Source organism: Pseudophryne corroboree, chromosome 6 (genome assembly GCF_028390025.1).
Source record: "Pseudophryne corroboree isolate aPseCor3 chromosome 6, aPseCor3.hap2, whole genome shotgun sequence".
Taxonomy (NCBI): Eukaryota; Metazoa; Chordata; class Amphibia; order Anura; family Myobatrachidae; genus Pseudophryne; species Pseudophryne corroboree.
This window is the reverse complement of record NC_086449.1, coordinates 563,763,705-563,785,265: the sequence shown is the minus strand read 5'-3', so window position 1 is coordinate 563,785,265 and position 21,561 is coordinate 563,763,705. Positions and strand designations below refer to the sequence as shown.

The following is a 21,561-nucleotide window of genomic DNA, read 5'->3' as shown; positions in this document are numbered from 1 at the left end:
ACTCAACCTGTATTGTGTTTATTCTCCTTGTCAGTAAACTTCTGTAGGATCAGATGACCGGCTAGCAGAGCACTTTTGCTGTCTAAAGGGGCATACGCACGGTGCAATATTATCTACCGATATGGACTATATTAGTTCATATCGGTAGAAAACATAGTGCATATCGCATCGTGTGGAAACACCTCGAGATGCCGATGTGTGGTCCTGTGGGATTGGCATTGCAAGGAGAAAAAGACTGTGCAGGCAGGCCTGCATTAGGCCTGCATTGACTGTATCAGAGGTTCATGCCTCTGGGCAGATCGTATAGTCAATATCAGCCGCACCATGTGTACCCGGCATTTCGTCCCAATAGAAGATATTGCCAATATTGACAGGTGTCTACTCATCATGATTCTTCTTCTTTTGCTAATAAAGAATCCTAACAGGAGAGGCTAGAGTGACTCTGATCTCAATACGCCAACCTTCATTATCTTCTTGGTAGCCCACATAACTAGCCCATATTAATGTATTTTGTAGAAAATATGTTTAGGACTCCCCACCGAAAAATCCTGAAGGGGCCATCCACTGGACAAGAGAGGAGCCCTACCCACTTTTCTTAGAAAGCATGTGGGATCTAGAGGGGTTGGTGTGCCCTCACAGGAGTCTGGGTGTGCTCACCGAAATTCTGGACTTTCCAGGAGTAGGCCAGTATGCATACTTTCCAACATCGTCCATGCCCCAGCAGGGACACTTCTGAGCGCGGAAGGCGCATGCCCGTAAAAAGGGGGTGTGGCATCAGTGAAATGGAGTGTGGCTTCGTGGTGTACCCACGATTGTGAGCCACGCCCATGTTTTTCATCACAGTGCGAGCATGCTCAGCACTCTGTGAGCTGCTGGCATGCCCCCATCCGCTCTACCTATGCTGTGCGCATAGCGTCTATTCACCACTGCAGAGCAGCAGCTTAATGTGTGACAGGTGCCTCCTAACTACCGCCCCCACCACGGGACACTGGGGCCCGGGGGTAGGACAGTCCCAAAGAAAACAGGTCTGTTCCACGAAAATCTGGAAAGTTGTGAGGTAAGTATGTAGTCATGTAATCAAAGGTTAAGCTCCAAAACAAGATCTACAGTATTTCCTCCACTACCCCCCACCCCCCCTCAGAGTTCCTGAGTTCAGCAAATGAGAGCCTGATGCAGCTGCTTGCACTGTGCTACCTGGCACAGTCTTATGCCAAGAGAAGAAGCAGTGGCAAACGCAGGATTTGCATGGGGGGGTTTCCAGAACTGGGCGGAGCCAATCACGGGGGTGGGGACTGAGGTGACCCAGTATATGCTGGGTCCGTAAAACTAGTGTGTCTGTCTGTGTGTGTGTGTGTGTGTGTGTGTGTGTGTGTGTGTATGTGTATATATATATATATATATATATATATATATATATATATATCTATATCTATATCTATATCTCTACACATATATATATATATATATATATATACATATATCTACACACATATATATATATATATATATATATACATATATCTACACACATATATATATATATATATACATATCTCTACACACATATATATATACATACACACACACACATACATATACACGGGTGGTCTTCAGTATGCCGGCGGTCGGGCTCCCGGCGACCAGCATACCGGCGCCGGGAGCCTGACCGCCGGCATACCGACACTTATTCTCTCTCGTGGGGGTCCACGACCCCCTGGAGGGAGAATAGAATAGTGTGGCGCGCGTAGCGTGGCGAGCGCAGCGAGCCCGCAAGGGGCTCATTTGCGCTCGCCACACTGTTGGTAAGCCGGCGGCCGGCCTCCCGGCGCCGGTATGCTGGTCGCTGGGAGGCCGGCCGCCGGGAGATGAACCCATATACACACATACATAGCATATTAAACATGCATACATATATATATATATATATATATATATATATATATATATATATATATATGACACACATACAGTACACATATATATACACATGTGTATATATATATATATCATGTGTGTGTGTTGTGTGTGTGTGTGTGTTTATATGTATGTATGTATGTATGTATGTATGTATATACATGTGTATATATGTAGGCACATGGATATATATGTACTATAATTAAAATAAAGTAAACTTTTATTGCACTTGCAAGTGCCACCAGGAAGACAGCAGGCTGCAGAGGACGCTAGACAGTTATTAATAATACTCATGCAGCTAAAAAAAAAAAAAAAATTTTTTTTTTTTTTTTTTTAGTGGAGGGGGGTTTCTGGGTACTCGGAAACCCCCCCTGGGTGCGCCACTGAGAAGGCAGCAATTTCTGTCAGGGAGGGCTAATACTCGACGCCCACCAGTATTTGCGCAAGAGGAGAGTCCTGATTTTGAGCAGCATTATGTCTATACTGAGATTTACCAGTGCGACAAATCCATTTTTGTGGACCAGAGACCGCAGGCATGGACAAGCTTTCTGGGTGACAGTGAAATCTTTTCAGCCAGAGCAGTGGATGGCACACTTCTGGATGTCGCATGCTACTTTTAACTACAGTACCTGGTGTTATTTCTCACTCCAGCACTAGCTGTGCAGGAGACTGGCGATTGTGTTGTGGTGGTATGCAACCCCGGGGGAATACCGCACCATCTCCTGCTTGTTTGGTGTAGGCATCTCGATGGGTGTGTGTGCTAGTGCTGGAAGTGACCCATGCATTGCTGGAAACCCTTTATCATCGCTTCATCTCCTTACCGCAAGGTGACTGGCTGGATGATACCATGAAAGATTTCCTGTGACGTGGATATTCCCAGTGTGCTGGAGCCATAGATAGGATCCACATACCAATTATTGCCCCCAGAGACAACCCAGTGTATTACTATAACGGAAAAGGCTGGCACTCCTTCATCCTGCAGGCTGTAGTGGACCATAAATATTGGTAAGTAGTATGGTGTGTTTTAATGTGAGTGATATGCTGGGCCCATGATGTGTATTGTTAAACACAGCTAATACGTATACTTTTCAGTTTCACAGATGTCTGGCCGGGTCGTGCTCTCAACTCCCGGGTACTTGGCAACTAGGATTTGTTCCAAATTACGGAGGAGAAGCAACATGGCTGGTTGTTCCCTAGAGAGGTAACTATATCCCTTTCTTTTTCTTATGTATATTTTGACAGCAAAATAATAATACAATAGATTGCAATTGTGGTATATGGCCGGCCTATTACATTGTGTAGCAGGGGTGTTAAACTCGCACCCCTATAGCTGTTGTGGAACGACACATCCCACTATGCCCTGCCACAAATTTTCTGTTTGGGAGTGCTGCAACTGTGGCAGGGCATGCTGGCATGTGTAGTTCCACAACAGCTGAAGTGCTTCAAGTTTGACACCCCTGTTGCATTTCACCATGCTACTTTATATGGAAAAGTTATGCGGTGAAGATCCTCACAGCCGGGATCCCGAAAGTGAGAATGGATGGAGGTTAGGATTAGGCTGCGCGAAGGCAGAGTTAGGTTACTTGCCTCACCCCTGTCAGGATTTAGATGTCTGGGGTGCCGGCGTTGATATTTTGAACGCTTGCATTCCGTCCACTGGTATATTGAGATTTGCTGGTGATGTCCCCAAGCCTGGAGCCCCGGCGAGCACCTCAGGAAGTGGAACGAACGCCGGGCGCAGAGGAGGAAGAGTGCCCCTCAGCCCGCGACCTGAAGATGCGGCTCCTGGAAAGGCCGGCGGCTGCTCCCATAGGACAGCCAATGGAGAAGGCAGCGTGGAAACCCCTGTCCCGGTGAGTACTAGTGGCAGCCCCCAGCCCATGCGATGGCTTAGCCACAGCCCGTGGTCTTACTGGCTCACCCCATATGCTGACTCTACCCCCTGCTGCTGCCCTCAGTATGCACATTTCCCGGTCCATTTATTCAATGAATGGCCTAGCCACGGCCCGCGGGGTCGCTGGCTCACCCCCCTCACTGGCCATGGTCCCACTGGCTCACCCCCTTAACTGGCACTCCCTCCTGTTGCTCCAGCCACGGGCCCCATCCTCGTTTGCTCTCCCCCACGCCGGCTCCCCCCCCCTGCTGCTGCTCCATCTAATGCCCTCGGCCAGGATGGCCCACCCCACAACTCCAGCTCCTGTAGTCGCGGTGCAGAAGCGCCCCCTAAGAGTTGTGGTGCAAAGCTGGCACCTTGTGGCACCACCAGGAGGCACAACGGAGCAGAAAAGGCCCCCGTGGCATGTGAGAATGACCGGCGGGTAGCCCACAACCAAACTCCCAGCAGTGGAGCTGCGACAACCCAGGCTGACATGCTGGCCCACCCAGGATGGACAGGGCACGCCCCTGCAGCTGCAGCCAAAACAGCGGACAGGATGCCCGAGTGGGACCCACAGTGGACTGAAGGGAGGAATGGAGCACACAAGAGGGGCTGCCGTGCTGGGGCCCTAGACAGGTGAAGACGCAGAGGCCACCGATCTGCTCTTCCAGGAATCCTACTCTCAAACACTCGATCCCTCGCGATCAAGATGGATGAGCTATCCCTGCTCATGAGCGACAAAGTCGGCTACTGCTGGGTCATCAATCCTATGCTTCACTGAGACGTGGCTGGACGACCTAATTGCCGACTCCACACTGTCACTGCTGGGCTACAGCCACTTCAGGGCCGACCGCAATAAGGACCTCACCGGAAAAACCAAAGGCGGTGGCATCTGCTTCTACATAAACGAAGGGTGGTGCTCCAACGTTACGATCCTAAGTAAATCAAGCAGCCCGCAATTGGAGACGCTCATCATTAACTGCAACCCATTCTACTCCCCGCGGGAATTTGCCTCAACCGTACTGGTGGGGGTGTATATCCCCCCCCCAAGCAAGTGCAAACAATGCCCTGCAACAGCTGGTCACCAGGATAATAGATACAGAACTCAAATATCCGAACTCACTGCTTATAGTACTAGGAGACTTCAACAACACCAGCCTGAGCCAGGAGCTACCTAAGTAAATCAGCAAGTCAAGTGCCATACCAGGGAGGGGTGAATCCTGCACCACTACTATACCTCCATCAAGACAGCTTAGCGGTCCATCCCCCGCACAGCCCTAGACCTCTCCGACTACTGCATAGTCCACTTACTCCCCACATACATCCAGAAGCTGAGGACGGAAAAGCCCGTGGTCAGGACCGTCAAACGCTTGAGCTTCAGGCCTGTTTCGACTGCACTGATTGGAGGGTTTTTGAAACTTCTGCTAACGACCTGGACGACCTACATCAGCTTCTGCGAGGACACGTGTGTGCCAACAAAAACAGTCTGCACCTTCAATAACAACAAGCCTTGGTTCAACTCCCAGCTCAGGAAGCTTCATCGGGCCGAGGAGGAGACATACAGCAGTGGGGACAGAGCCCTGTACAAACAGGCCAGGAACTCCCTGACACACAAAATCAGGCTGGCTAAAAACCGATTCTCCAACAAACTGACTAACAACCTTTCGACCAACGACCCCGCATCAGTTTGGAGAGGTATGCAAGCCTTAACCAGCTACAAGAAAACCTGAAAACCCAGTGTCATACACCATGAACTGGTGTACAAGTTGAACAACTTTTACTGCAGATTAGAGAAGGAGGCCCCCTGACCCAGTCCCAATCCTGGTCCCCACTCCCAGGCACTTTGGGTGGATCAGAAAGATGTAGAAGCAATGGGGGTCATTCCGAGTTGTTCGCTCGTTATTTTTTTACTCGCAACGGAGCGATTAGTCGCTAATGCGCATGTGCAATGTCCGCAGTGCGACTGCGCCAAGTAAATTTGCTATGCAGTTAGGTATTTTACTCACGGCATTACGAGGTTTTTTCTTCGTTCTGGTGATCGTAATGTGATTGACAGGAAGTGGCTGTTTCTGGGCGGAAACAGGCCGTTTTATGGGAGTGTGTGAAAAAACGCTACCGTTTCTGGGAAAAACGCGGGAGTGGCTGGAGAAACGGAGGAGTGTCTGGGCGAACGCTGGGTGTGTTTGTGACGTCAAACCAGGAACGACAAGCACTGAAATGATCGCACTGGCAGAGTAAGTCTCGAGCTACTCAGAAACTGCACATAGTAGTCTTTTCGCAATATTGCGAATCTTTCGTTCGCAATTTTGCTATGCTAAGATTCACTCCCAGTAGGTGGCGGCTTAGCGTGTGCAATGCTGCTAAAAGCAGCTTGCGAGCGAACAACTCGGAATGAGGGCCAATGTTCAGAAGCGCCAAACCTAGGAAAGCAACAGGCCTGGATAGAGTATTGCCATCTGCCCTAAAGAACTGTGCTGTTCAGCTCGCCCCCATCTTCTCCAGGATCTTCAACACCTCACTGGAGACGTGCTTTAAATGTTCAACAATCGTCCCGGTTACAAGGAGTGCAGCTGCAAAAGACCTAAACGACTACAGGCTGATCGCACTAACATCTGTGGCAAAGAAAGTGTTTGAACGGCTGATGCTGAACCACCTGAGAGAAGCGACTAATACCCACCTAGACACCTTGCAGTTCGCATACCGAGCGAACAGGAGTGTCGAGGATGCAGTTAGCTTGGAGCTACACTACATCCTACTGCACCTAGACCGACCGGGCTCTTATGCGAGGGTCCAATTTGTCGACTTCAGTTCAGCATTCAACACAATCGTCCCTAGTATCCTGCAAGCCAAACTCCTCTCCTTAGGGGTCCCAGAATCAACATGCTTCTGGATTGTAGACTTCCTGACAGCAAGGAAACAGGTGCTGAAAGCCGGGTCATTCAGGACTAGTGGGCGCACGATCAGCACGGAGGCTCCTCAAGGATGTGTCCTCTACCCCCTTCTCTCTCTCTCTATATACCAACAACTGCACCTAGGCCGAGCAATCAGTAAAAATTATAAAATTCACAGACGACACCACCGCCATCGGCTTAATCAAGGACGAAGATGAATCTGCATACAGAAGCGAAGTAGAACGGCTAATGCAGTGGTGCAGCAGGAACAACCTTGACCTAAATCCCCTCAAACAGTTGAGATGGTGGTGGATTTCAGAAGGAAACCCAATGCCATGCAACCACTCGTAATAGCCGATAACGTGGTTTCGTGGATCGACGCCTTCAAATTCCTAGGGTCAAAAATTTCCCAAGACCTCATATGGGGACCCAACATAAGCACTGTCGTAAAGAAGGCCCAGCAATGGATGTTCTTTCTGAGGCAACTCAGGAAATTCAACATCCCGCAGAAGCTGCTGCTCATCTTCTACACGGTGATCGTAGAATCGGTCCTATGTTCGTCGATCACAGTCTGGCATGGAGCTGCCAATGAGAGTGACAGACGGAGGCTGCAAAGATTGGTGAGGACAGTTGAAAAGATCGTTGGGGCTGACCTCCCTCCCGTCCAGTCAAGGGTCAGGAAGCGAGCGGAGAAAATCGTGGCAGATATGCAGCACCCAGGTCACAAACTGTTTGAACTGCTTCCATCAGGCAGACGCTACAGGTCCATTCCTACGAAGTCAACCAGATCCATTAAAATCTTCTTCCCACTAGCTGTCCACCAGCTGAACAATATATTAAAAGTCTAACATGTATAATATGTCTAATATATAGAATCTATCGTACAGTTGCAATGTGCAGTATGAACTCATACGTGTAATGTTTGTAATGTATGCTATGTTTTCCCCCCTTCTTATGCTATGTATTCCCCCCTACATGTTGCTGCTTGGCGATGCATTGTACTGCAAAAAATTCCTAGTGTACATGAGTACACCTGGCCAATAAAGCTGATTCTGATATTGTACAGTATGTATTCCATTTTAAAATAGATTGTAGGTGCCACTGCTGTTGAAACTGTTGTGAATGTCCTAAATATTATCTGTACTTTACTGAAGATTCTGTGTGTGCTATAGAAAGTACCCTTGAGCACATATATTCACCAGCATCATATAAAGAATACTTAAAAGTACCAATTCAACATATATACTATCCTATACTTATATATATATATATATATATATTTTTTTTTTTACCTTTACAGAAATCAAAGTTTGTTGATGGGGTGGAGACCCTGGTTTACCTTATTGGAGATGCGGCATACCCTTTGAGGCGATGGCTCACCAAGGGCTTCACACAGCATCTCCCACTCTCTCCGGACCAAGTTCAGTTCACCCACACTCTCAGCTCGGCCAGGATGGTGGTGGAGAACGCCTTTGGTGGACTGAAGGGGTGCTGGCGGTGTCTACTAAAGTGTAACGACATTGCCATCACCCTGGTGCCATATGTGGTTGCTGCTTGCTGTATCCACCACAAATTTTGTGAGATGTTGTGGACTCTGGACTGAAGAATCAGCAGCCTACGAGGGTGAGACAAGTAGTGGCAGTGCTGATGAAATTCGCAACACCCTCACTGATAATTTAAGTATTATGACACAGTAGAGGACACAAGACATATGTTGCAAACAAGTTCTGATTTTTGATTATAAAAAAGTTATGTACATGTTACCTCACATGTATCAGTTTAAATATAACATCTTTCAAGTATAAAATGCTTCTTTAATTTTTCTACATACATAGGCCATAATGTGCGTAGACATTAGATACATAAATAGAAGGCACAATCGTGGTCATTCCGAGTTTTTCCGCTCACTAGCAGTTTTTAGCATCCGTGCAAACGCTATGTCACCTCCCACTGGCAGTGTATTTTAGCTTAGCAGAAGTGCGAACGGAAGGTTCGCTGAGCGGCGGCAACATTTTTTGTGTGCAGTTTTAGAGTAGCTCAATACCTACTCAGCGCTTGCGATGACTTCAGACTGTTCAGTTCCTGTTTTGATGTCACAAACACGCCCTGCGTTCGCCCCCCCAGCCACGCCTGCATTTTTGCTGGCACGCCTGCGTTTTTTCGAACACTCCCTGAAAACGGTCAGTTGCCACCCAGAAATGCCCAATTCATGTCAATCACTCTGCGGCCAGCAGTGCGACTGAAAAGCTTCGCTAGACCTTGTGTGAAACTACATCATTCATTGTAATAGTGCTTTGTGTGTGCGCGTTGCGCCACATACGCATGCGCAGAAGTGCCATTTTTTTGCCTCATCGCTGCACAACGAATGCAGCTAGCGATCAACTCGGAATGACTACCAATGTGTGTACAACTGTACATGCTACACAACGTACACCCCCACAGGCCAGACGCTACCTGCTCAGCAAAGGGATGCAAACTCAAAGCAGGGAGGCGCTTTCCCTGCTCTGCATCCTTGCGCTGAGGTCCCCTGCTGCTGCAGGGTTGTCACAATGCAGCAGTGTCGGCAGCATGAAGCCTCCTCTCTCTCTCTCCCCCCCCCCCCCCCTCAACAAAGCAGCAGACATTGAAAAGGGGGCGGAGCTACACTGACGGATTGGGCAGAGCTACACTGATGGAGAGGGCGGCACTACACTGGACCCCCAGACTGCTGCAGTGGAGTACGTGTTGCTCTAGATCCAGCCAGCCAGACTGTGATAGGTAAGTGGAGGGAGAGTGAGTGAGAAAGTCTGTGTGTATGTATGTATATGTGTGTGTATGTGTATATGAGCGAGGATGCATGTGCAGGGCCGTAACTAAGTGTCTGCTGAGTGTGCTCAGCCCACAGTGCATAGGCACTCTGGGTGGAGAACCGGCACATCTACCTGATGCAGTGTGTAAAAAGGGACTCTACCTGGCGTAGTATGTAAAAGGGGACTCTACCTGGTGTCATGTGTAAAAGGGGACCCTACCTGGTGTCATGTGTAAAAGGGGACCCTACCTAGCGCAGTGTGTAAAAGGGGACTCTACCTGGCGCAGTGTGTAAAAGGTAGCTCTACCTGGCATAGGGCCTAATTCAGGGTTGATCATAAAAGCAAAATCTTTCTCTAATGGGCAAAACCATGTGCACTACAGGTGGGGCAAATATAACGAGTGCAGAGAGAGTTAGATTTGGGTGGGTTATTTTGTTTCTCTGCATGGTAAATACTGCCTGCTTTATTTTTACACGGCAATTTAGATTTCAGTTTGAACACACCCCACCCAAATCTAACTCTCTCTGCACATGTTATATCTGCCCCACCTGCACTGCATATGGTTTTGCCCTTTAGAGAAAGATTTTGTCTTTGATCAACGCTGAATTAGGCCCATAATGTGTAAAAGGGGACCCTGTCTGGCGTAATGTGTAAAAGGGGTCTCTGCCTGTAGTAATGTATATGAGGAGCTCTACCTGTTGTAATGTGTATAAGTTGCACTACTGTGCAGTGTAATTTAAATAATGGAGATTATTGTGCGGCCTAATATTAATTGGTATTTTGTGACCACACCTCTATATTTTTGCTGTGCACCTTCGCCGCACACTGGCCCTGTCCTAAATATGGGGGGAGAGGTGTTACCAATTATCTTTATGCACAGGACACCAAAAACTCTAGCTAAGGCTGTGTGTGTGTGTGTGTGTGTGTGTGTGTGGTGGGTAGGGTAGAGGGTGGGCTTGGGGGGCATAATGTGAATAAGCAGCACTTTTGTGTGTGTTAATTGTAAGTGGCACTACTACTGGGGGCTTTATGTATAAGCGATGCTACTACTGGGGACATTATTTATAAGTAGCAATACTGCTCAGTGCGTTATGTAGAAACAGCACTATTGCTGGGTGCGTTATGTATAAGCAGTGCTACTGCTCAGTGCATTATGTGTATAAGGGACACTACTACTGTGAGCATTATGTGTCTAAGGGGTACTGCTACTGGGGCTATTATGTGTCTAAGCGGCACTACTACTGTGGGTATTATGTGTATTAGCGGCACTACTACTCTGGGCATTATGTGTATAAACTGCACTACTACTGTATGTAGCAGCATATAGCACTGTATGTAGACAGTACTTCCCATACTGCTAAGTGGACTGCAGCGCCGTAACTAGACATTGTAGTGCTTTGTGCAACAACAGCATTGGCGCCCCCATATACAAACGGGCCAGTGCGCGCTGCAGGCGTGTGCCAAAAATATAGGGGTGTGGCTTCATGGGGAAGGTGCGTGGCCACAGAGCTCCCTTTTACACATTACAGCAGGCATAGCTTCCTTTTATACATTACGGCAGGCAGAGCCCCCTTTTATACATTACGGCAGGCAGAGCCCCCTTTTATACAGTACGGCAGGCAGAGCTCACTTTTACACATTACGGCAGGCAGAGTCCCCTTTTACACAGCACGGCAGGCAAAGTCCCCCTTTTACACAGTATGGCACAGTGAACTTACGAGTATAACTAGCGGGCAACGTTTTTAGGGGCTAATTCAACAAGGACCGCAAAAAACTGCAAAAATTGCGAAAATATGTAAAATCTGAGACAAAAAATACAACTTCTGAGATATAGCAAAAACTGCGTATGCACTATGAAAACTAGGCGTGTAGGGGGCATACTAAAGGGCTGGACTCGCAAAAACTACGAGCAGGGGCGTGTTGTGGGCGTATGCAGATTTTAGATAGGCGGAGTATACGCATTTCTCATACGTCCTAGAGGATGCTGGGGATGCTTCAAGAACCATGGGGTATAGACTGGATCCGCAGGAGACATAGGCACACTTTAAGACTTTGATTGGGTGTGAACTGGCTCCTCCCTCTATGCCCCTCCTCCAGACTCCAGTTTAGATTCTGTGCCCAGAGAGACTGGTCACACACAGGGGAGCTCTACTGAGTTTCTCTGAAAAGACTTTATGTTAGGTTTATTATTTTCAGGGAGACCTGCTGGCTACAGGCTCCCTGCTTCGTGGGAGTGAGGGGAGAGAAGCAGACCTACTTCTTAAGCGTTCAAGGGCTCTGCTTCTTAGGCTACTGGACACCATTAGCTCCAGAGGGTTCGTTCACTTGGTACGGGTTCACTACGGCTGGCCGGCGGTCGGGCTCCCGGCGACCAGCATACCGGCGCCGGGAGCCCGACCGCCGGCCTACCGACAGTGTGGCGAGCGCAAATGAGCCCCTTGTGGGCTCGCTGCGCTCGCCACGCTACGGGCACGGTGGCGCGCCACACTATTTTATTCTCCCTCTATAGGGGTCGTGGACCCCCACGAGGGAAAATAAGTGTCGGTATGCCGGCTGTCGGGCTCCCGGCGCCGGTATACTGAGCGCCGGGAGCCCGACCGCCGGCATACAGAAGACCACCCCTTGGTACGCCTAGCTGCTTGTTCCCGGAGCCACGCCGTCACCACCCTCACAGTGCCGGAAGAAAGAAGCCGGGTGAGTATAAAGAAGAAAAGAAGACTTCAGTGACGGCAGAAGACTTCAGTGTTGAGGTACTGTGCAGCGGTCGTGCTGCGCGCCATGCTCCCACACACACAGCGGCACTGACAGGGTGCAGGGCGCAGGGGGGTCGCCCTGGGCAGCATGGACACTGAAGCTCCTAAAACTGGTATTATAAGTGCCTAGGCACTAAAATATAGACCCCCGCCAGTATAAAAATGTGAATTTGAGCGGGACTGAAGCGCACCGGTGAGGGGGCGTGGCTTAGCCCTCACAGCACTTCCAGCGCCATTTTCTCCTCACAGAGACGCTGGTCCTTCCTAAACACTGCTGCATGGATCAGAGTGGAAAACGAGGGGGGGGGGGGCACAGTGGTTTGATGTGATATAAAACACTATATCATGGGCGCTGTGGAAAATGAGCTGTGAAACTCCTTCTGTGTTTCCATGACAAAATGTACTGGGGTCTATTCCTTATAGCCAGTGAAATGTCGGTGGGTGTTTGGTACACGTGTGTCGGCATATTTGAGGCTGAGGGCTCTGCCACAAAGGGAAGGACTATGTGGGTGCTGTCGACTCCTAATGGTACTTTGTACATGTAAATATGTCAACATGTCAGTAGAGGTATATTTTTCCAAGAGAAAACTATATGGGAGACACAGACGTGGGGGGTGTCCCTGTCGGCACCAACGATATCTGACTGGGTGGATATGGACATGATAATATGATGCATATCAGACAGATCTATACCTATATGTGATATGTATGTATAGTATGATTATATAGGTCTGTGGCACGATCACAGATGTGATAATTTTATGGTAGGAATCATATTCATAGAATAGATTTCTCTCAGACCCTTCAGGGTCGCAAAAATGTTATTTTGCCCAGTTACTACTCCCTGAGATCGACTCAAAAATCTTTCTTAGGTCGACCATAATGTTTCCTGATCAGATCCTCAAAAATTGGCATTCAGTACCTGTTTATACACATTAGAACGTATTAACATCACTAGCGACCTTGCAGTTCCTGACAAAAAATATGTATTTGTAGATATATATATATATATATTTAGATATGTGTATATATGTATATGTATGTATGTTCTGCACGGGGACCTGTCACAAAGGATCGTATGCAGGAAGATATGTGATACTCTAATTATGTGTCCGCATGTACGTTGTTTTATACTTACATTACATGCGCATGGGGGAGTAGTTGTATGCAACTTAAGTTGAGTTATGTCTGTCATTGCAGTATACCGCCGTGCGACTACAGGGGATATAGGACTCTTGTTTTCGCGGGACACTTCCATGGCGGTCTCGGCTAGGAGGGCGTTGTGGATTCACCAATGGAAGGCTGAGACTGACTCCGAGAAGAACTGGAGTATCTTCCCTATGAAGGTGAAACCTGGTTTGGGGATGGCTTTGTTAAGTTGATCGCAGCAGATACCACTGGTAAGTCTACCTTCTTGACCTATGTTCCCTCACAACGGTTGGTGACGCATTTTGGTACGATGCAGTCATTTAGACCGAATGGATACGGTTTTCCCTTTCTTTGCAGGTAGAGGAAGGTGAAAAGGTAAGAGGTCAGCAGCCTTTTCAAGTTCGCTGAAACAGAAATCATCCTCTGTTTCTGCCACATCCACCGCATGTCGCTGGGTCTATTTTGCGGGAGCCCACACCGGTGGGACCACGTCTAATACTCTTCAGTCGGTCCTGGTACGGACTTGGACCAGTGAGTTTGAGATTAGAGTCCCTAGGGGAACATACTGGAGTTTCCAGACCATTCCACCCACACTGATTTTTCAAATATACCTTTCCAATTGTCCCCTGGATGGGGAGGTAGTAGGCGACGCCATACAAGAGTTGGGTCAGGATTAGGTCATTGTCGTGCTGTCCCGGTCACTAAAAAAAAAAAAAAGGATAAAAGCTGTTATACAAGCTTTTTTGGGCTTCTGAAACAATTCCAAACAATTTCTACTTAAGAAGTTGAACTACATGGTGGAATCTCCCTGGGCAGGGATCTCCAATCTGTTAAGGAGAAAGAAGGTCTAAATACGGTTCTTCCGCATTAGGCTTACCTGGTTTGCTATTCAGGATTGTCAGTGCCAATTCACCGGGGTGATGGCGGTATGATGGTTTTCTTTAATAGAACAAGAGTCATTATTACTCTGTACTGATATGCTCTCCTGTGTACCGGGAGGGCAAGAAACAAGTGGTGCAAAACGTTGTTTTATCCCTGACGGATCTTCAACAAAGTGGTCGGCTCCTGAACTTGCCAGAATCACGATTGATCCCAACGATGCGGTTGTCGGAATTGGGAAGAATGTTAGATACAAAACTGTTGAGAGTTTGTTTTCTTTCAAGGAAAAGAGCTCTGAAGATCCAGAGTCGGGTCAGCTCTACATCAGTGTCAATCTATCACTACATTCCATTGATGAAAAAGAGGTTGCGGCCTATGAGGCCATTCAGTGAGCAGGTTAACTGCCAGAGTGTTTTGTAGCGGGACCAATTGGACATGTGGTCCGGGTCTCACCTGCACATGCACCGGAAGATAATCTTCTCTTCCAAGACCAAAATTTCTCTCCCGTGGTGGCTGCTCAGTTCTCACCTCCTAGAGGGACGAAGGTTCGCGATCCAGGATGGGATCCTGGTGTCCGTGGATGCAAGTCTCCAGGGCTGGGGAGCAGTCATTCAGGGGGAAACGAATTTCCAGGAAAAATGGTCAAGCCAGGAAGCTTGTCTGCACATAAACGTTCTGGAACATCTTGTTCGTGGTCTGCCCGTCTTAATTCAGTTGGACAACAAACAGCAGTGGCATACGTAAACCGCCAGGGCGGATCGGAGAGCAGAGCGGGGATGGCAGAAGCCACAAAAGTTTTCCGCTGGGCGGAAAGGCATGTAAACGCGCTGTCAGCGATCTTCGTTTCGGGTGTAGACAACTGGGAAACAGGCTTCCTCATCAGACACGATCTCCATTCAGGAGAGTGGGGTCTTCATCAAGAGGTTTTAGCAGAAATGTCAAGTCGTTGGGGAATTCCTCAAATAGACATGTTGATGTTTCGTCTCAACAAGAGACTTCAAAGATATTGTTCCAGGTCGAGGGACCCTCACGTAATAGAGGTGGACGCCCTGGTGACACCGTGGGTGTTTCAGTCGGTCTAGGTGTTCCCTCCACTTCCGCTCATTCCTAGGTGATAGATCATAAGAAGAGCAAGGGTTAAGGCGATACTCATTGTTCCAGGCTGGCCAAGGAGGGCCTGGTATCCAGATCTTCAGGAGTTGCTCATAGAAGATCCCTGGCCTCTTCCTCTTCGAGAGGTCCTGTTACAACAGGGGCCGTGCATGTATCAAGACTTTCTGCGGCTGCGTTTCACGGCATGGCGGTTGAACGCCAAATCCTAGCCCGGAAGGGTATTCCCAGTGATGTAATTCCCACACTTCTTCAGGCTAGAAAATAAGTAACGGCAAAGCATCACCACCGTATTTGGAGAAAATAGGTGTCTTGCTGTGAATCCAAAAAAGCTCCTATGGAGGATTTTCCGTGAGGGCGGTTGCTCCATATTTTGCAAGTAGGTATGGATGTGGGCCTAAAGTTAGGCTCCGTTAAAGTACAAATTTCGGCCTTATCAATTTTCTTTCAGAAGGAATTGGCCTCCCTTCCAGAAATACAGACCTTCTTGAAAGGCGTGTTGCACATCCAACCTCCCTTTGTGCCCCCTGTGGCTCTGGGGGATCTTAATGTGGTGTTGCAGTTCCTGCAATTTCATTGGTTTGAACCTTTACGTAAGGTTGCATTAAAATTTTCTACTGGGAAAGTAGTCATGATGTTGGCCTTAGCATCCGCAAGGCGGGTATCTGATTTGGCGGCTCTGTCTCACAAAAGCCCCCTTTTTAATCTTCCAGGCTGATAGAGCGGAGTTGAGAACTCGTCAGCAATTTCTGCCAACAAAAGTGGTTTCACGTAAACCAGCATATTGTGGTGTCAGTGACTACTGACACCTTGGCGGGATCGAAGTCTCTCGATGTGGTCAGAGCTTTGAAAAACTATGTCGCCGGAACGGCTCATGTTAGGAAAACAGAGGCTCTGTTTGTCCTATGGGCTCCCAACAAGGTTGGGGCTACTGCTTCCAAGCAGACTATTTCGCGCTGGATCCGTACTACGATTCAGCAGGCTCCTTCTACGGCAGGATTGCCGTTACCGAAATAGGTGGAGCCCATTCTACTAGAAAGGTGGGCTCATCCTGGGCGGTTGGCCAAGGGATCTCGGCATTACAGCTTGGCCAAGCTACTACTTGGCCGGGATCAAACCCCTTTACAGAGTTTTACAGGTTTGATACCCTGGCTGATGAGGACCTTTTGTTTGGTCATTCGGTGCTGCAGAGTCATCCGCACTCTCCCGCCCATTCTAGAGCTTTAGTATAAACCCCATGGTTCTTGAAGCATCCCCAGCATCCTCTAGGACGTATGAGAAAATAGGATTTTAAATCCTTTTCTGTTAGTCCATAGAGGATGCTGGGCGCCCGTCCCAGTGCGTACTGTATCTGCAGTTATTGGGTATGTTAACACACATGGTGTGTTGTGTTTCAGTCAGCCTGTTGCTGATGAACTTCATGCCATGGCATGCGTTATGCTGTTATTGGTTGTGTTTACACACACAGGTTGTGTTACGATTTATGTCCGCGTATTGCTGCATATTCTTCATGCCGTCGGCTGGTGTTCTATTGAATGCCAAGTTCTGCGGCATACTGAGGTGTGAGCTGGTAAGATGCTCACCATGGTTTAACAATAAATTCTTTCCTCGAAATGTCCGTCTCCCTGGGCACAGTTACTTAAAATGGAGTCTGGAGGAGGGGCATAGAGGGAGGAGCCAGTTCACACCCAATCAAAGTCTTAAAGTGTGCCTATGTCTCCTGCGGATCCCGTCTATACCCCATGGTTCTTGAAGCATCCCTAGCATCCTCTACGGACTAAGAGAAAAGGATTTACCAGTAGGTATTAAAATTAGAGATGAGCGGGTTCGGTTTCTCTGAATCCGAACCCGCCCGAACTTCATGGTTTTTTTCACGGGTCTGAGCAGACTCGGATCCTCCCGCCTTGCTCGGTTAACCCGAGCGCGCCCGAACGTCATCATGACGCTGTCGGATTCTCGCGAGACTCGGATTCTATATAAGGAGCCGCGCGTCGCCGCCATTTTCACACGTGCATTGAGATTGATAGGGAGAGGACGTGGCTGGCGTCCTCTCCATTTAGATTATAAGAGAGAGAGATTTACTGGAGCTTAGGACTAGGAGGAGTACTGTAGAAGTGTAGGAGTGCAGAGAGTTTACTAGTGAGTGACCACCAGACAGTGCAGTTTATTTAATATATCCGTTCTCTGCCTGAAAAAAGCGATACACACAGTGACTCAGTCACATACCATATCTGTGTGCACTGCTCAGGCTCAGCCCAGTGTGCTGCATCATCTATATATATTATATATCTGTCTGACTGCTCAGCTCACACAGCTTATAATTGTGGGGGAGACTGGGGAGCACTGCAGTGCCAGTTATAGGTTATAGCAGGAGCCAGGAGTACATAATATTATATAGTGAGTGACCACCAGACAGTGCAGTTTATTTAATATATCCGTTCTCTGCCTGAAAAAAGCGATACACACAGTGACTCAGTCACATACCATATCTGTGTGCACTGCTCAGGCTCAGCCCAGTGTGCTGCATCATCTATATATATTATATATCTGTCTGACTGCTCAGCTCACACAGCTTATAATTGTGGGGGAGACTGGGGAGCACTGCAGTGCCAGTTATAGGTTATAGCAGGAGCCAGGAGTACATAATATTATATTAAAATTAAACAGTGCACACTTTTGCTGCAGGAGTGCCACTGCCAGTGTGACTGACCAGTGACCTGACCACACTGACCACCAGTATAGTTAGTAGTATACTTATATTGTGATTGCCTGAAAAAGTTAAACACTCGTCGTGTGACTTCACTTGTGTGTTGTTTTTTTTTTTTATTCTATAAAAATAAAACTCATTCTGCTGACAGACAGTGTCCAGCAGGTCCGTCATTATATAATATATAATATATACCTGTCCGGCTGCAGTAGTTATATATATATATATTTTTTATATCATTTATCATCCAGTCGCAGCAGACACAGTACGGTAGTTCACGGCTGTGGCTACCTCTGTGTCTGCACTCGGCAGGCAGTCCGTCCATAATTGTATACCACCTAACCGTGGTTTTTTTTTCTTCTTTATACATACATACTACTACGACATCTCTTTATCAACCAGTCTATATTAGCAGCAGACACAGTACAGTACGGTAGTTAACGGCTGTGGCTACCTCTGTGTCTGCACTCGGCAGGCAGTCCGTCCATAATTGTATACCACCTAACCGTGGTTTTTTTTTCTTCTTTATACATACATACTACTACGACATCTCTTTATCAACCAGTCTATATTAGCAGCAGACACAGTACAGTACGGTAGTTAACGGCTGTGGCTACCTCTGTGTCTGCACTCGGCAGGCAGTCCGTCCATAATTGTATACCACCTAACCGTGGTTTTTTTTTCTTTCTTCTTTATACATACATAGTTACATAGACATCTCTTTATCAACCAGTCTATATTAGCAGCAGACACAGTACAGTACGGTAGTTCACGGCTGTGGCTACCTCTGTGTCTGCACTCGGCAGGCAGTCCGTCCATAATTGTATACCACCTAACCGTGGTTTTTTTTTCTTTCTTCTTTATACATACATAGTTACATAGACATCTCTTTATCAACCAGTCTATATTAGCAGCAGACACAGTACAGTACGGTAGTTCACGGCTGTGGCTACCTCTGTGTCTGCACTCGGCAGGCAGTCCGTCCATAATTGTATACCACCTAACCGTGGTTTTTTTTTCTTTCTTCTTTATACATACATACTACTACGACATCTCTTTATCAACCAGTCTATATTATTAGCAGCAGACACAGTACAGTACGGTAGTTCACGGCTGTGGCTACCTCTGTGTCTGCACTCGGCAGGCAGTCCGTCCATAATTGTATACCACCTAACCGTGGTTTTTTTTTCTTTCTTCTTTATACATACATAGTTACATAGACATCTCTTTATCAACCAGTCTATATTAGCAGCAGACACAGTACAGTACGGTAGTTCACGGCTGTGGCTACCTCTGTGTCTGCACTCGGCAGGCAGTCCATAATTGTATACTAGTATCCATCTCCATTGTTTACCTGAGGTGCCTTTTAGTTGTGCCTATTAAAATATGGAGAACAAAAATGTTGAGGTTCCAAAATTAGGGAAAGATCAAGATCCACTTCCACCTCGTGCTGAAGCTGCTGCCACTAGTCATGGCCGAGACGATGAAATGCCAGCAACGTCGTCTGCCAAGGCCGATGCCCAATGTCATAGTACAGAGCATGTCAAATCCAAAACACCAAATATCAGAAAAAAAAGGACTCCAAAACCTAAAATAAAGTTGTCGGAGGAGAAGCGTAAACTTGCCAATATGCCATTTACGACACGGAGTGGCAAGGAACGGCTGAGGCCCTGGCCTATGTTCATGGCTAGTGGTTCAGCTTCACATGAGGATGGAAGCACTCAGCCTCTCGCTAGAAAAATGAAAAGACTCAAGCTGGCAAAAGCAGCACAGCAAAGAACTGTGCATTCTTCGAAATCCCAAATCCACAAGGAGAGTCCAATTGTGTCGGTTGCGATGCCTGACCTTCCCAACACTGGACGTGAAGAGCATGCGCCTTCCACCATTTGCACGCCCCCTGCAAGTGCTGGAAGGAGCACCCGCAGTCCAGTTCCTGATAGTCAGATTGAAGATGTCAGTGTTGAAGTACACCAGGATGAGGAGGATATGGGTGTTGCTGGCGCTGGGGAGGAAATTGACCAGGAGGATTCTGATGGTGAGGTGGTTTGTTTAAGTCAGGCACCCGGGGAGACACCTGTTGTCCGTGGGAGGAATATGGCCGTTGACATGCCAGGTGAAAATACCAAAAAAATCAGCTCTTCGGTGTGGAGGTATTTCAACAGAAATGCGGACAACAGGTGTCAAGCCGTGTGTTCCCTTTGTCAAGCTGTAATAAGTAGGGGTAAGGACGTTAACCACCTCGGAACATCCTCCCTTATACGTCACCTGCAGCGCATTCATAATAAGTCAGTGACAAGTTCAAAAACTTTGGGTGACAGCGGAAGCAGTCCACTGACCAGTAAATCCCTTCCTCTTGTAACCAAGCTCACGCAAACCACCCCACCAACTCCCTCAGTGTCAATTTCCTCCTTCCCCAGGAATGCCAATAGTCCTGCAGGCCATGTCACTGGCAATTCTGACGATTCCTCTCCTGCCTGGGATTCCTCCGATGCATCCTTGCGTGTAACGCCTACTGCTGCTGGCGCTGCTGTTGTTGCTGCTGGGAGTCGATGGTCATCCCAGAGGGGAAGTCGTAAGCCCACTTGTACTACTTCCAGTAAGCAATTGACTGTTCAACAGTCCTTTGCGAGGAAGATGAAATATCACAGCAGTCATCCTGCTGCAAAGCGGATAACTGAGGCCTTGACAACTATGTTGGTGTTAGACGTGCGTCCGGTATCCGCCGTTAGTTCACAGGGAACTAGACAATTTATTGAGGCAGTGTGCCCCCGTTACCAAATACCATCTAGGTTCCACTTCTCTAGGCAGGCGATACCGAGAATGTACACGGACGTCAGAAAAAGACTCGCCAGTGTCCTAAAAAATGCAGTTGTACCCAATGTCCACTTAACCACGGACATGTGGACAAGTGGAGCAGGGCAGGGTCAGGACTATATGACTGTGACAGCCCACTGGGTAGATGTATGGACTCCCGCCGCAAGAACAGCAGCGGCGGCACCAGTAGCAGCATCTCGCAAACGCCAACTCTTTCCTAGGCAGGCTACGCTTTGTATCACCGCTTTCCAGAATACGCACACAGCTGAAAACCTCTTACGGCAACTGAGGAAGATCATCGCGGAATGGCTTACCCCAATTGGACTCTCCTGTGGATTTGTGGCATCGGACAACGCCAGCAATATTGTGTGTGCATTAAATATGGGCAAATTCCAGCACGTCCCATGTTTTGCACATACCTTGAATTTGGTGGTGCAGAATTTTTTAAAAAACGACAGGGGCGTGCAAGAGATGCTGTCGGTGGCCAGAAGAATTGCGGGACACTTTCGGCGTACAGGCACCACGTACAGAAGACTGGAGCACCACCAAAAACTACTGAACCTGCCCTGCCATCATCTGAAGCAAGAAGTGGTAACGAGGTGGAATTCAACCCTCTATATGCTTCAGAGGTTGGAGGAGCAGCAAAAGGCCATTCAAGCCTATACAATTGAGCACGATA

The 21,561-nt window shown here is 48.0% G+C and overlaps 1 protein-coding gene and 1 long non-coding RNA gene across 2 annotated transcripts in view; both read left to right on the top strand.

Moving 5' to 3' along the window:
* TXNRD1 (thioredoxin reductase 1) overlaps positions 1–21,561 on the top strand; it is a 148,479-nt gene that overhangs the window by 7,948 nt on the left and 118,970 nt on the right. The gene's annotated exons all lie outside the window — the stretch shown is intronic.
* On the top strand, positions 2,746–8,382 carry LOC134932917 (uncharacterized). The gene is made up of 3 exons (XR_010179531.1): positions 2,746–2,919; positions 3,007–3,115; positions 7,982–8,382. It is a non-coding gene; the product is annotated as an uncharacterized LOC134932917 (long non-coding RNA).